Consider the following 14849-nt stretch of genomic DNA (forward strand, 5'->3'; position numbering starts at 1 on the left):
AGTAATGAAAATTGATTCAAAGTTCTTTTACACACACCCACAAACTAATTATCTCATTTTGCTCATACAGTAAGTAATCTGTTTTTCTGCATGGTCATCTTTCCTTTCACCTTCATCATCTGAGGAAGCAGCCTGGAATGTTCCGCAAGCTACTTAATGCCTCATTATAATACGGTATTGCCGTTCAATAGGTCGGTTCAAGTGCACAATCTAATGAGATCCTATACAGCATCTGTATGGAAAATGCTGCTTTTACAAAGATAATAATGCTCAATATTGTAAATAATACCATCACAATGGGTTTATAATACTGGTTGTACAACTACTGAATGGGGATTTGAATTTCTGCATATCGAATATTAGTGGAATTTGTCAGTATGACACACTGCAACTGTACATTGCAAAGTACAAGAAAAAACTATACATCTTAGTAATTTAATACACAGATATATATGTACATATGTGTGTATAATTTTATATTTAGAATATGCCACAGACCAATAACAAACAAATACCGGCCGCAAATACCGGTAGTTGCCAGGCCGGGCATTGGACACCTCTGGTCTATACTATACATAATTCGCTGGGCAGATAAACTGGACGTACTGCACAATACAAGCTGGAAAATCTCTGGTAGAATCTCCAGAAATTATTCATGTACTGGTATGAACAGACCCGCCTCCTCCTCCGCCTCTCCGCAGGCACAAAAGGAAACAATCAGACAGCCATGTGTAAGAGCTTACCTAACTCTAAAATTTATTCATGACACTCCCTGGAAATGCCTGGGAATAAATCACTTCTTCTTCCCAGAACCCTCCCGTTGCCCTCTGTCCTCTTCCCTCATTCCTCCGAGGAGGAGAAACTGGAAGGAAGAGAGAGATAAAGGGCACAAGTGAGAGAGAGCGTGAACATACTGTACTGTACTTGTATTTCCCTCCAAGGAGGAATTCTTTATCTAACTGTACAGTGTACAGTGTGTTTGCAGGTGGATGTTGGTTGCATTCTCACCTGGGTTGATTTGCATAAATGCATGAATGAATAAGGACGAGAGTCAGTCCTGACTGCTGTTAAATCCTTCTCAGAGGGAACACATAGAGAGCTTTTAACAGGACAGTAGACTTTTAGTGCCTTCTTCCAAAGACCAGATAGTCCGCAGGACTAATATGGGATACATCCCCAAGATCCAATTATATGAAGTCTCCAAAATGCACCATTAATTCTAGCAGAACCTCTTAACACTGTTGGGTCCAATTACCACCCTGGGACATTGAAGTTGGTAGTTAGTTGAGCAAGGACTGAGGAAGTCCGAGAGATAAATAAGGCAATATTGAGGATTTGTTTTTAAAAGATAGCAGAAGATAAGCCGATGTAACTGAAAATTCATGAAGTGTGTTTTTCCTGTTACAGACTACAGCTAGAGTCTTGACTAACTGCCACCGCTCCGAGTCCTGTGTGAGTAGAACAGCTCCATAGACCATGGACCTTTTGGACTCGCTGGGTACATGGGGTTCAGAAACAGTTCATTTTACGGGTATTGTGAGATGAAAATGTAGCGATATTTTTCGTTTAACAGAACAGCTGTCTCGCGGTAAGAGGGCAGCCAGAAGCCTATGAGGCTGTGAGCCATGGTGTTGCTACTGTGAATGATACTACACGTAATGTGGCAGTGCGCGAGGTAGGATTGGAACCGCACATTAAGTGCTTCACGCACACTATAAACCTTGCAATTCTACCTGCACTTGGTGCCCCCAGCGTCACCTCTTTGCTCTGGTGGGTGGCTGATTTTTTTCCATCAGAGTTCAACAGCTTCTGCAGTGTTGAAGTCCACTTGTGGCCACTTTGTTCGGCGGTCCTTGAACACACCATGGGTGACGCAGATTGAGACTTTTGACTGCAGATTCTTCCTTTCACCTCGTCCTTGTTCACAAATGTTAAAGGGATAGTTCGGATTTTTTGACATGAAGTTGTATGACATCCCCATCAGCATTGTACTCCAACAGCAACTTACCCCCCACTTGGTCTCCTAAGTCCAGTTCTGGTCAGTTTTCTGTGATGAAGAAGGTAGTTCTGCTTATCGAGGAAAAGGCTTCTTGAGACGTCATCTGTACTTCTGTGTAGAAGGTGTCGGACGTTTCGCTCCTCATCCGAAGAGCTTCGTCAGCAAACTAATAAGTGCTGGTAGCTTAGGCCTTAAATACAGTAAGAGTGGGCGGAATTGGTGTGCCAACACCCTCCTCCTATTGGTTCGTTACACTAAGCCTGGGCGGAGCAGTGGTATAATCCTATCCTGTTATTCACACCTACGATAAAAGGGAAGTGTCGCTCCCTGAATTGGGTATGAACGACTCTGATACTGGCTTGTTAGCATCTATTGTTCTGGCTCGGCCCTGCCTTCACCTCATTTGCAAGACTAAGAGCTGTGGGTTTTGGTCTCAGTAACCTGCTGAACACAGGGTCCAAATTAAACCTCAAACCACCATTCCGATTCAATGATGGGTTCTGTTGTTTGACAAAAATAGCTTCCTTTACTCCTCTTTCAAACCATCTGTTTTCTTTGGCCAAAATCTTTACCTCGCTGTCCTGAAAAGAGTGATTGGTAGCTTTCAGGTGTAGATGTACTGCTGATTGAGGACCACTAGCATTGTCCCTGCGATGTTGATAAAGCCTTTTTTGGAGCATTTGCTTAGTTTCCCCAATGTAGTGCTCTTTGCATTCCTCATCTTTACAGTGGATGGAATAGACCACATTGCTCTGTTTCTGGTTTGGAGCCTTGTCTTTAGGATGCACTAATTTTTGTCTCAGGGTATTTACTGGTTTGAAATAGGTAGGAATTTTGTGTTGCCATAAGATCCTCTGGAGTTTTTCGGAGACCCCCGCTACATAAGGGACTACCACTCCTCTCCTTTTTGCTTCTGTGGGCTTTTGGGTTTCTTTCCCTACTCTCTTCTTTTGACATTTGTTAAAAGCCCACCGTGGGTACCCACAGGTTGAGAGCGCTCTCTGGACATGTTGTGTCTCCTTTTTCTTTCCCTCAGCACTAGTTGGTATTTGTTCCGCTCTATGTTGGAGGGTCCTAATAACCCCTAGTTTATGTTGTAGTGGATGGTTTGATTCAAAAAGCAGGTATTGGTCAGTGTGTGTGGCCTTTCTAAAGACCTCTGTAAGTAGCTGTCTGTCCTTTCCTATAATTACCTTGCAGTCTAAGAAGGCTAGTTGGTTTTCTTTAGTGTCCTCGCGAGTAAATTTGATATTGGTAGAATAGATGCTAACAATAGATGCTAACAAGATGCTAACAAGCCAGTATCAGAGTCGTTCATACCCAATTCAGGGAGCGACACTTCCCTTTTATCGTAGGTGTGAATAACAGGATAGGATTATACCACTGCTCCGCCCAGGCTTAGTGTAACGAACCAATAGGAGGAGGGTGTTGGCACACCAATTCCGCCCACTCTTACTGTATTTAAGGCCTAAGCTACCAGCACTTATTAGTTTGCTGACGAAGCTCTTCGGATGAGGAGCGAAACGTCCGACACCTTCTACACAGAAGTACAGATGACGTCTCAAGAAGCCTTTTCCTCGATGGACAACTCCTGTACGACTGAGAGCCTACACAGACGCATTGCGACCAACTTTGGGAGAGACATCCTTCTGCTGGTACGTAGCTTAGAAAAGGCCACTCTTAAATTAGCAGATTTAAGGAACCACCTCAGATTCAATCTTAGATGCAGGCAGAGTAGGTTAATCCCCAAATGCATGAGGCAAGCGTCCCTTGAGCAAGGACACTTGGCAAGGAAAATGCAACAAAACTACATCAGAAAAATACAGAATTTGAGAATTAGGAGACTTAACATAGAGATAAAAAATAAACAGTCTGAAGTAGAAACCTTCTATCAGAGATTGCAAACCAAGCTTACGCACGAAACCTATCAGGAGGTTTGTGAATTTACCAAATCAGGTTATATGAAGCACCATAGCAAAACCAAAGAAAGGCATAAGGGAAAATTCCAGAAACTTCTATTGGAAAATCGACCACAGCTTGTCGTAAACACTAAGGATGGGGGGAATCAGACCAATACTAAAGAAAATTGGATCAAAAATCTGTCAGACAGAAGCCTCTCGGAGACAGAGAAGGCAGTATTAACCAAGGGTCTCAACTTCTCAGTGACTCCTAAAACGATACCCACAGTAGACTATATCACAGCAGCTGAATCGGCCATCAGGAACAATAACCTTTCTAGAACAGAGGCAGGGGACCTTCGTCTGAGAATATCGGCCCTTCTCAGTAGTGCCAAACCACCACCGTCCAATATCACGTTAGGTGAGAGGAAAGCATTAGCGGCTCTGCAGAAAGATGAGAGCATCACCATCTTACCAGCTGATAAGGGCAGATGCACAGTGGTTCTCAACACATTGGACTACGAAGAAAAAATAACAAGTCTAATTAGTGATGCCAACACATATGAGCAACTTAAAAGGGACCCATCCAGTAGGTATAAGAAAGAAATCATACACTGTCTCCAAAAGTTAGAGAAGGAAGAACTAATTGACAGACAGATGTATCATAGGTTATACCCTGGGGAGGCTACACCATGTATCTATGGCCTTCCAAAAATCCACAAGGAAGGGTTTCCCCTCAGACCCATTGTCTGTAGCATTGACTCTACCACGTACAATGTAGCGAAATATGTAAAAACAGTCTTATCCCCATTGGTAGGCAACACTGATCATCATATAGAGAACACAAAAGGGTTTGTGGCGAGCATCAAAGACCTCAGATTGGAGCCAGAGGAAACTTTGGTGTCTTATGATGTGACTTCACTTTTCACATCTGTCCCCACCTCAGCAGCAGTCTCGGTGGTGAGGAAGAGACTGCTCGAGGACTCAACTCTGCATCGGAGAACAAAACTTAGTGCTGACCACATCTGCCAATTACTGGAAATTTGCCTTAACACCACATATTTTCAGTTTAGAGGGAAATTCTACAGACAAATTCATGGTTGTGCTATGGGCTCACCAGTCTCACCCATAGTGGCGAATCTGTACATGGAAGAGATGGAGAAACAGGCTCTCACATCCTTCTCAGGGACAAAACCAAGGCACTGGTTTAGTTACGTGGATGACACCTTTGTCATAATCAAAAAACAAGAAATTCAGTCTTTCACAGATCACATCAATGCGGTGGACACCAATATCAAATTTACTCGCGAGGACACTAAAGAAAACCAACTAGCCTTCTTAGACTGCAAGGTAATTATAGGAAAGGACAGACAGCTACTTACAGAGGTCTTTAGAAAGGCCACACACACTGACCAATACCTGCTTTTTGAATCAAACCATCCACTACAACATAAACTAGGGGTTATTAGGACCCTCCAACATAGAGCGGAACAAATACCAACTAGTGCTGAGGGAAAGAAAAAGGAGACACAACATGTCCAGAGAGCGCTCTCAACCTGTGGGTACCCACGGTGGGCTTTTAACAAATGTCAAAAGAAGAGAGTAGGGAAAGAAACCCAAAAGCCCACAGAAGCAAAAAGGAGAGGAGTGGTAGTCCCTTATGTAGCGGGGGTCTCCGAAAAACTCCAGAGGATCTTATGGCAACACAAAATTCCTACCTATTTCAAACCAGTAAATACCCTGAGACAAAAATTAGTGCATCCTAAAGACAAGGCTCCAAACCAGAAACAGAGCAATGTGGTCTATTCCATCCACTGTAAAGATGAGGAATGCAAAGAGCACTACATTGGGGAAACTAAGCAAATGCTCCAAAAAAGGCTTTATCAACATCGCAGGGACAATGCTAGTGGTCCTCAATCAGCAGTACATCTACACCTGAAAGCTACCAATCACTCTTTTCAGGACAGCGAGGTAAAGATTTTGGCCAAAGAAAACAGATGGTTTGAAAGAGGAGTAAAGGAAGCTATTTTTGTCAAACAACAGAACCCATCATTGAATCGGAATGGTGGTTTGAGGTTTAATTTGGACCCTGTGTTCAGCAGGTTACTGAGACCAAAACCCACAGCTCTTAGTCTTGCAAATGAGGTGAAGGCAGGGCCGAGCCAGAACAATAGATGCTAACAAGCCAGTATCAGAGTCGTTCATACCCAATTCAGGGAGCGACACTTCCCTTTTATCGTAGGTGTGAATAACAGGATAGGATTATACCACTGCTCCGCCCAGGCTTAGTGTAACGAACCAATAGGAGGAGGGTGTTGGCACACCAATTCCGCCCACTCTTACTGTATTTAAGGCCTAAGCTACCAGCACTTATTAGTTTGCTGACGAAGCTCTTCGGATGAGGAGCGAAACGTCCGACACCTTCTACACAGAAGTACAGATGACGTCTCAAGAAGCCTTTTCCTCGATGGACAACTCCTGTACGACTGAGAGCCTACACAGACGTAGTTCTGCTTAGTTGCTGGGGACATTTAAGTAAAGAGTTTGGTTTCTCCAAACAATGTGCTTTGAAAACATTATGCATTTGCATCACAAAAAGAAAGATCTCACAAAACGCTCGGCTTAGTATTTGTCTCTGGCCGCATTCCTGCGCACCTTCGCCTGTGCATTCTTGTGTATCTGACGAAGATGCTCGCATCTACTTCTGCGACGGAGCGCCGCAGCCATCTTGTTTACGTGTGTGTTCCACAGCGGAAGAAGATGCGAGTGTCTTCGTCACACACCCATGAATGCACATGTGACAGTGCGCAGGGATACGGGGGAGACAAACATAACGGCAAGCATTTTGTGAAGTTGAGAAGGCATTTTTGTGATGCAAATGTATTAATCTTTTGAACACATATTGTTTTGAGAAGCCAAACTCTTTACTTAATTGTCCACAGCAACTAAGCGGAACTACGTTCTTCATCACAGAAATCTGACCAGAATTGGACTTAGGAGACCAAGTGTGGGGTAATTGCCTCATAATGGACTACACTGCTGATGGGGATGTCATACAACATCCGAACTATCCCTTTAATGCTGTGCGTAAATGCACAGAGGTGAGGTTTAATAATGTTAGCTCTGTGCTGCTGTGCATTTTCTGCGCATAATCTCCTCCTATATGTGCTCATATGTCCATTTGGCTCAGTAATCAGCCTTGTATTTAATTAATTTCCTTATTGATTTCTGTACGTTTTGTGCCCTTTTTTCCATCATTATTTATAATTATTACGTTTTTGTGTAACATTAGTTGCATTTTGCTGATTTTTTCTATGTTAATGCAGACCAAAGCACAGCAAAAGAGCATAAAGATCACAGTTCACCACAGCTTGCCACCACTTGTCACCTGTCCTATAAGGTTTCAAACAGTGATGAATTAGATGACCCTGTAATGGAAAACAATTACGGTGTTACTAACGGCACTATTTTTATCGCCGATACTACCAACACTGTCTGACACAGACTCTCTCCACTAATAGGAAAGTCTAGAAGCTGTGTGAGACCAACAAAATAAAGTCCACAAAAAAAGATCCAAAGTTGAAAGAGTCAAATCAGGTTGGGCAGGATGTCTGCAGTGAACATCTGGAACAGATATTTAAATTTTCATCATTTTCTATGAGAGAAACTGATGTCTACCAACCTCTCAGAACGGATTCTGCCAGAATGTAGACATCCCACTCGAATAACCTACCGCAGATTGATTGTTAGTGATTCTTCGTCTTTCCTCATTTATATCATCAGTTGCTTTCTGCTTCTACCGCTGCCAGTCGAGCCCCGCAGAGATTCCTTCCTCAAGCAAACACAAAGACCAAGAGAGAAGCTACAGTACACTAGGTCCGCCAAGCTCCCTGCAGGCCGGTGATGCCTGAGGTCAGAAACTAAGAAGATCTGCTCTTTTCTTTGGCTTTGAAAAAGATGAGCTTAGCTGTCAGCTGTGAGCGCATCAACAGAACAGTGTTGTTAAATAATGTATATGACACAGAGGCACCATGCAGGTTATTTGTTGGATTTGTTCAAATCAATCCAATAGAATTAAACCCTTCCTCAGAATTAGCCACATGATATATACTCAATTATTTATATAAGTGCACATGACTAGAATATTATTTTATTATTATTTATTCTTATATACCGTTACAATACGTCTGATGTTTGTTGTTTTATTAGGTGGCGGGATTACACAACTATTTATCATAGCAAAATTGTAGTACACTGTAAGTGTATGAGTAATAAACAGGAACAAAAATTGGACAATAAACTATTCTACATACTATACTATGCTATGCCATACCATATGATGATGATAATGCATCATACAGAATGCGGGAGTGTTTTTCTAAGGACTGTACTCAAAAAGGCTCAAATACAATAACAACAAATTTATTATTACTTAAATAATGAGGGTGGGCCCCCAGGGCGGGCATGGCGAGGTGTCATGGGGACTATACTATACTACAGGGGTCACCAAAGTTTTTTCTTGCGAGAGCTACTTTTAGAAAATGAAAATGGCCACCGGCTACTCATTTTTGTAGAAATGATTTTCATACCTTATTTCATCCCAAACAAATCAAATATGCTTGTTTTACCAAAACATTCACAAAATGCTGGTATCCACAACTCACATTTTATGTTTCAGAATACATTTCTTTCTTGTGTTCTCATATTATTAACTGAAAACCTGAATGAAAAGCAGGCCTGCGGGCGCCTCATGTGGTCGTGGGGGGGCTACCTGGTGCCCGCGGGCACTGTGTTGGTGACCCCTGATATACTACACTATACTATCCTGAAATTTCTTTTTGGGGAGGATGAGAAAAATATTCTGTCCCCCAGGCTGGGCATGACAGAAAGTAATTGAAAACCACTGCTATAACGGACTATGCTATTCTGCTAATATACCAAGCCATATATATCAAAATACTATAAAATAAAGCATACGTTACTGTATTGAAATATAATTTTCTGCAGCTGTACTAAACTAAATATCATTATTTGTACTTTACTTTATTATGCACGGTACAATACTATGCTATGCTGTAAAAAAATTTGCAAAGCATATTATACTATTAAGCATACTGTATATACTGTGGTAGAATATACATTTCTGCCATTATAATAAACCAGATATACTGTTACTTGTATTTTACTTGTACAACTATGCTATGGTGTACTATAACAGAATCTACTATTCTGTTATATTAAATGTATTAAAGTAATATTAATATACAATATTATCCAGTTCGCAAGCATTGTCTTGGAATAAGTCAGTGACCATTTGAAAGAGGAGTTTCTACGTTTTGAATGGCTGCCACAGGGGCGCTGCAGTCATGACGTTCCTCTGGCAATGTTGGTTGGAAGGGGCCCCAAGACCTTGCTCTTTGTGCTTGGCCTGTGACATCCCTAGATCTTATAGTGTGTCATTTGCTTCTTGCGGGGATATGTAAAAGAGCTCATTCATGTTCCACAGCTACCCGTTAACCTCGATGACCTTAAAAATCGAATAACAACTGCGATCAACTCAGAGGATAGTGATATGCAGATGTGTCTGGGAGGAATTCTCTTATCGCATTGATGTTGCCCTGTGCTGCAGGTGGTGGCCACATTGAACACTTGTAAGACAGGAAATAAAACTTGACAAACAAAGCGTGTTTCATTCACATGAATGCGTTAACTATTCCACCAACTCTTGGAGCAAGTCAGGGGGAATTCTCAAGTAATTTCTGTAGCTTCTTGGATCGTCCTTGTGTTTTTCTGTTAGTAAGTGATCATAATGCCCAAAGCCATGACTTCTAGTCAGCAATTCCCTCTCCCACGCTGTATGTGCCTGTTTTTTTTTTTTTTTTGGGTTTATTGCCTCCTTCCTGCTCTTTGCACGTTCTCTATCTGTCACTGCGAGAAAATGTAGACTTATTTTTTGCATGAGCTCCTTCTCTGGAGTTCAATATCTTATCTCAAATAGAGGAATTAATGAAGCTATTTGGGGTGATCCCTGCTGTTGCATGGCATCACGTGGGACACAGCGAGATCAAATATTGCCTCGACTGCTTTAGGGATGCAGAAAGTGGTGGTGATAATGTATACCCATGCAGGAACAATGCGCGGCGCGCGTACTATGGTCGCCGTGCACTAGACGTAAACTGTACTTGACAAGGTGTAAATAAGTCGTGTGGGAGAGTGGTCATTTAATGCCAATGTACACCATTTTCTGTTATGAATTGTGTGCCAAGTGTGTCATTTATGCTTAAACAGAATGCAAACAGTGCGCAAATTAGTTTTCATGCTTTTCAGACGTGCCACAAATAAATAAATGACACGCAGGACAGCGCGGAGGCAAAATGCGTGCAAGTGTAAACGCTGCTATAGAGGAGGAATGCAAAGATTTCTGCAGTTTTGGAGAACGTGTCATATTTCTGTGACCTATAACCAGATTGCTTACAAAACCTTTTCTTTTGTTACGTTCATGTAATATGGATTGCGTTCATTGAAAAAGAACATATGGGCCATAGCCTGAACTACTAAGACAGAAAGAGTCAACATAACAAGCTCACTGCAGTCTGTCATCATTTCACAGGTCGACAAATCAACAGGCGGACAGTGGCATCAACGGCTTCAGTAACCTTGGCATGGAGGAACTTAATCACAAAACTTCTGTCTGGGTGAGGAAGTGAACTGTTTAAAAAAGTGAACTTTATTTCCCAGCACAGCATTCACTAAGAACTCAACTGAGGGTGTACTTTCCTTGCATGAAAGGCCGCTGCAAACACCAAGGTAAGGGAGAAAGAGAGGTGCCATTGTGCTTGGATGTATTGCTGAGTGGTATAGAGAGAAAGAAGTGTTCTTCTGGCATGAGAGGAGACTTTAATCATCAGCAACAGAGCCAGGAATTCAGGCAGGGTCTTGAATAGATGTATTGTTCCTCTGCAGCGTGGACAAACCGGAGCAGGTAATTGTCTTTTATGGTTCTCTTTCTCTTGTGCTATTTATCTCTCCCTCCCCGCCCCTGCCATTGGCCTTATCTGAAAACAACCAAAACACAGTGCGGAATATATAATTCATATTATTTGCTGCTGTCAGTCAGAGACAAGGTGGTGAGAAGATGTTTTCATCAGGAGATAAACATTTCACTGTTACTATCTGTGTTAGTGTGACCGTAGATTTGCTTAGCTTGTAATTGAGATACCAGGAACACAATCTTATTTGGAGCAGGTACACGTACTAAAAGGGTTGGGCAACAATGTATTATGTTTTATATTAATGTCATATGATAGGCTTATATTCAAATAATTAATACTGTTTCTAAATCTCTATGCATAACCTATGTGTTCATTTTTTTCACTAAATTACTATGACCTGTTTTTTTTATAGCTTCACTTAAATAAAAGGTTACTAAAAATGTAAAAATAAAATAACGCATTTTCTGGACTGTAAGTATAGTTTGCCGACTTGTATATCAACATGTTTTAAAATGTTAATTCATACTAACTGACATGAACCAAGGCGTGAACATTATCGTCGACAATAGTGAGAGGGCGCTGTAGGCTTGTGACAATATGGCAGCTTGATGAACTTGCTTTGTTTTGGACTGCTGGTTTATGTTAATTTAGCCTATTAAGGTACTGTATGTTCTTTATGCTATATGACACCTATTCAACCTGTCGTGTTATTGTGCACTTGAATAACTTGCCATTCCAGATTAAATGTCTGTTCTCTGTCTTTAGTTTTGTGAAATACATTTCTGAATAATTGCAACTTATAGTCCAACATGACTTTTTTTTTTCCCCCTCTCCATGACACATCTTTTGACTCATATTGTGTAGCGACTTCATATTCATAGTCTGAAAAATGCGGTAATAATAGTAAACTAACATGAAGCCCCAAAACCTATAGATAACATTTATTTACCAGGTGTAACGTGCTTATCATGTAGTGGTGCTGCCACTAATTGACGTCTTTTTTGTCCATTGAGGCGAGACTTAGACAGAATCCCATGTCACAGTGTGAGAGGAGTAGTATGTGCTGACTGACTTAACTGAATCGCAGAAGATTTTTATATGTAGGTTGCAAAAAAAAAATCATAGGAGAGGAGTTACTTGGGTTTAATAGCAACATCTAATTAGTCACGTCTTAGTTGTTCATGGTCTGTACATGGTCTACAAAAACAGTTACAGCTTTAATTACCGCAAGGTCAAAAAACATAAATAACTCCGCAAAACGGCAGTAGCTGCATTTGAAGTATCGTCAGTGCTCAGCATTCAGCAGTTTTATCTACCTTTGCATGCACTTTAAAATGTTGATTGTCCTCCTGCAGAAGTTTTAACCTTCAGTTCAATCAATGATACAAAATAAATAAATAGTGCAAAATAATGACACATCTCTTCCGAGCACAGCTAAGTAAATAGAAGTGTTTGTCACATGGGTTCAATGAAAACGCTGTGTTCGCTTGGGAAGGTAAACAATCCCATACTCAATATGTCATAACAATAGCAAGCGTGCAAGATTTCAGACTGAGCATAGTGTTTTCAACACTCAAAATGAGGTAGGTAACAATGGTGCAACATTTCAAAGTAAACAAGTTGCAAAGCAAAAAATGATGGAGTAAGCCTGTTCACATTTCCAAAAGATGCCATTCGCCGCGTCAGATTCTTCCGTACTTTGACACGAGGACATCTGTTTTGATACTGTTGCTGCCGCAGTGTATGATACACTTATTGATAAATGACCACGTGGCGAAAGAGAGCCATGTTTTTGAGGTCACATCCAGTTAACGCCCCATCTTCTTTGCGGTGTAAGCAAAAATTACAGCTTTTGTCTCCCACAGTCCATAATACTTCAGTTTATCAAAATTGGAATTGATTTCTGGATGGCTTCCGTGCCCTTCAGCAAGTATTAGACACCCTACCTGCTGTTTGTATGCGGCCCCGTCTTCGTGATGTACTATATCTCTATAAGTGCATGTCCATGTGAGTAGTATGTTCAATAGAAAGTGGAGAAATTGGTTTTCCCACTCAGGGTGACTAATGAAGTCTTTCACCCCCCTGAAAAATCAACTCATTCAGAATAATAGGTCGCAGTAAGAGCCTGTGAAAGCAGCTGCTGTTGATTTCATGTCACAAAAAGATTTTTGTGTTGGAGGAGCAGCACAATGCGCGCCTTAAATTAAATAACACAGCGCCGCGGTGGTTCTCACTTGCTGACTTGTTGGATTTGTGTGGAGTGGCTTATTTATTTGAGCTGTAGACATGATGGGAGTTAAGAGGGAGGGAAGAGCAATGAGGTGAGAGGAAAAACAAATTCAGACCATTAATCATGGCTGCTGATGGTGGTCTCTTAGCAGAACTTGTCTAATTGCTTCCCTGCCTCTGACATTCTCATTAGCACCATGCCGTCTTGTCTGTCTCTCTCGGGCCGTCTCTCAGTGTTCTCTCCTCGTTCCCCTCTTGGCGTATGTGACTTGTTTTGCAATGCAGTGGGAGAAGAGAAACTGATCAGAGCCAAAATATGATAAATTTGTCTCACTTGGCTTGGATTGTTTTTATCCTTGGGGGTGTGACATGAAACGCGCCACGCATGTGAACAAAATATTTGAAATAGGACATTTGTGTGATTTGGATTGATGTGTTTAAGAATAATTAGCGGTGGAAATGAGGCATCATAATCGGGCAATCACAAATTTCCTTGAGTGGGCTATGGGAAGCCCCATCAGACGGTGCTATTTTGCAAATACATATTTTATATTAAATACAGAACAGTGATTCAAAACTGATGGCCACTTGTCTCGTGATCAGAATACAGTCGTCCCTCGCTACATCGCGGTTCCAACATCAAGCCCTCACTCTTTTACAGTTTTTCAAAAATGAGATAATTAATAAATAATTCCTGTTTCGTGGTTTGAATAGGGCCGATTATTAGTAAAAAAAAAATGCATATTTAAGCAAATTGAACTTAAACTGACAATATCTATTTATTTATCTGTACTGTACAGACTGAATTTGAAACTGAAACCAGCGAAATGCAACAAAATGGAGAGCAGTGAACCATACAAGCGTATTCAAGAGTCAACTTGCATGCTGAGTACTACAAATTAATACATGTTGGCAGGTCTGCACTAATACTGAAAGTCCTCACAGCCCCCCAGACAGTTCACCGTGCCCCGCCAAGTGTGCCCACCCCACTATTTGAGAAGCACTGGCCTAAAGTAAGCATTTTCAAGCATAAAAATGGCTAAATAAATTAACTAAATGACAATTAAAATACAAATACAAGGCAGAAGAAGCATTATAATTGTAAATGTAGTATTCTACATTGGCCACAAGGTGTTAGTAATTGTTCGGTGAGACAAGCACCAGACGTGATTACCAGAACAGGCATTTGTTGCAGGTTTAAATGATCTGACAACAGGCGCAATAATACGATTACTGCAACGTTCCTGTTTTTGAACCTGCTTTTTTATTTTTATGATCCAAGTTGGCATTTATCATTAATAACTGGTTGGTGGAGCGATCACATTAATTATAAGACTTGTCTTGGTTGTAGGCGTGCATGACCAATCATGCCGGGCCGTGGGCCACCTCCTCTCAGTCTGCCAGGGTCAGTGTACCATGCTTGAATGCAGATCAGAGCATCACACTAGCCAGTCACGGCATGGATAGCCTAGTGTGAGCGTATAGACTTGAAAAGAACATTTTTTAAACTGCAAAGTGTATGTATTCATGAAACCATGATCCCCCTCCACCCTTAACCACCTCCCATAAATCAAACTCATATCTGACATTCCCACAAGCATTGAGTGATTAGTTAGCAGGATTACGCAAAAAACACAACCTTTGTGGACAAGCACACATTCAGTTTACATTAACCAAAACATTTACACGCTTGCCAATTGATGATGCTTTGTTGCATGCGTAGTTTGCAGG

This window comes from Dunckerocampus dactyliophorus, chromosome 13, assembly GCF_027744805.1.
Source record: "Dunckerocampus dactyliophorus isolate RoL2022-P2 chromosome 13, RoL_Ddac_1.1, whole genome shotgun sequence".
Lineage (NCBI taxonomy): Eukaryota > Metazoa > Chordata > Actinopteri > Syngnathiformes > Syngnathidae > Dunckerocampus > Dunckerocampus dactyliophorus.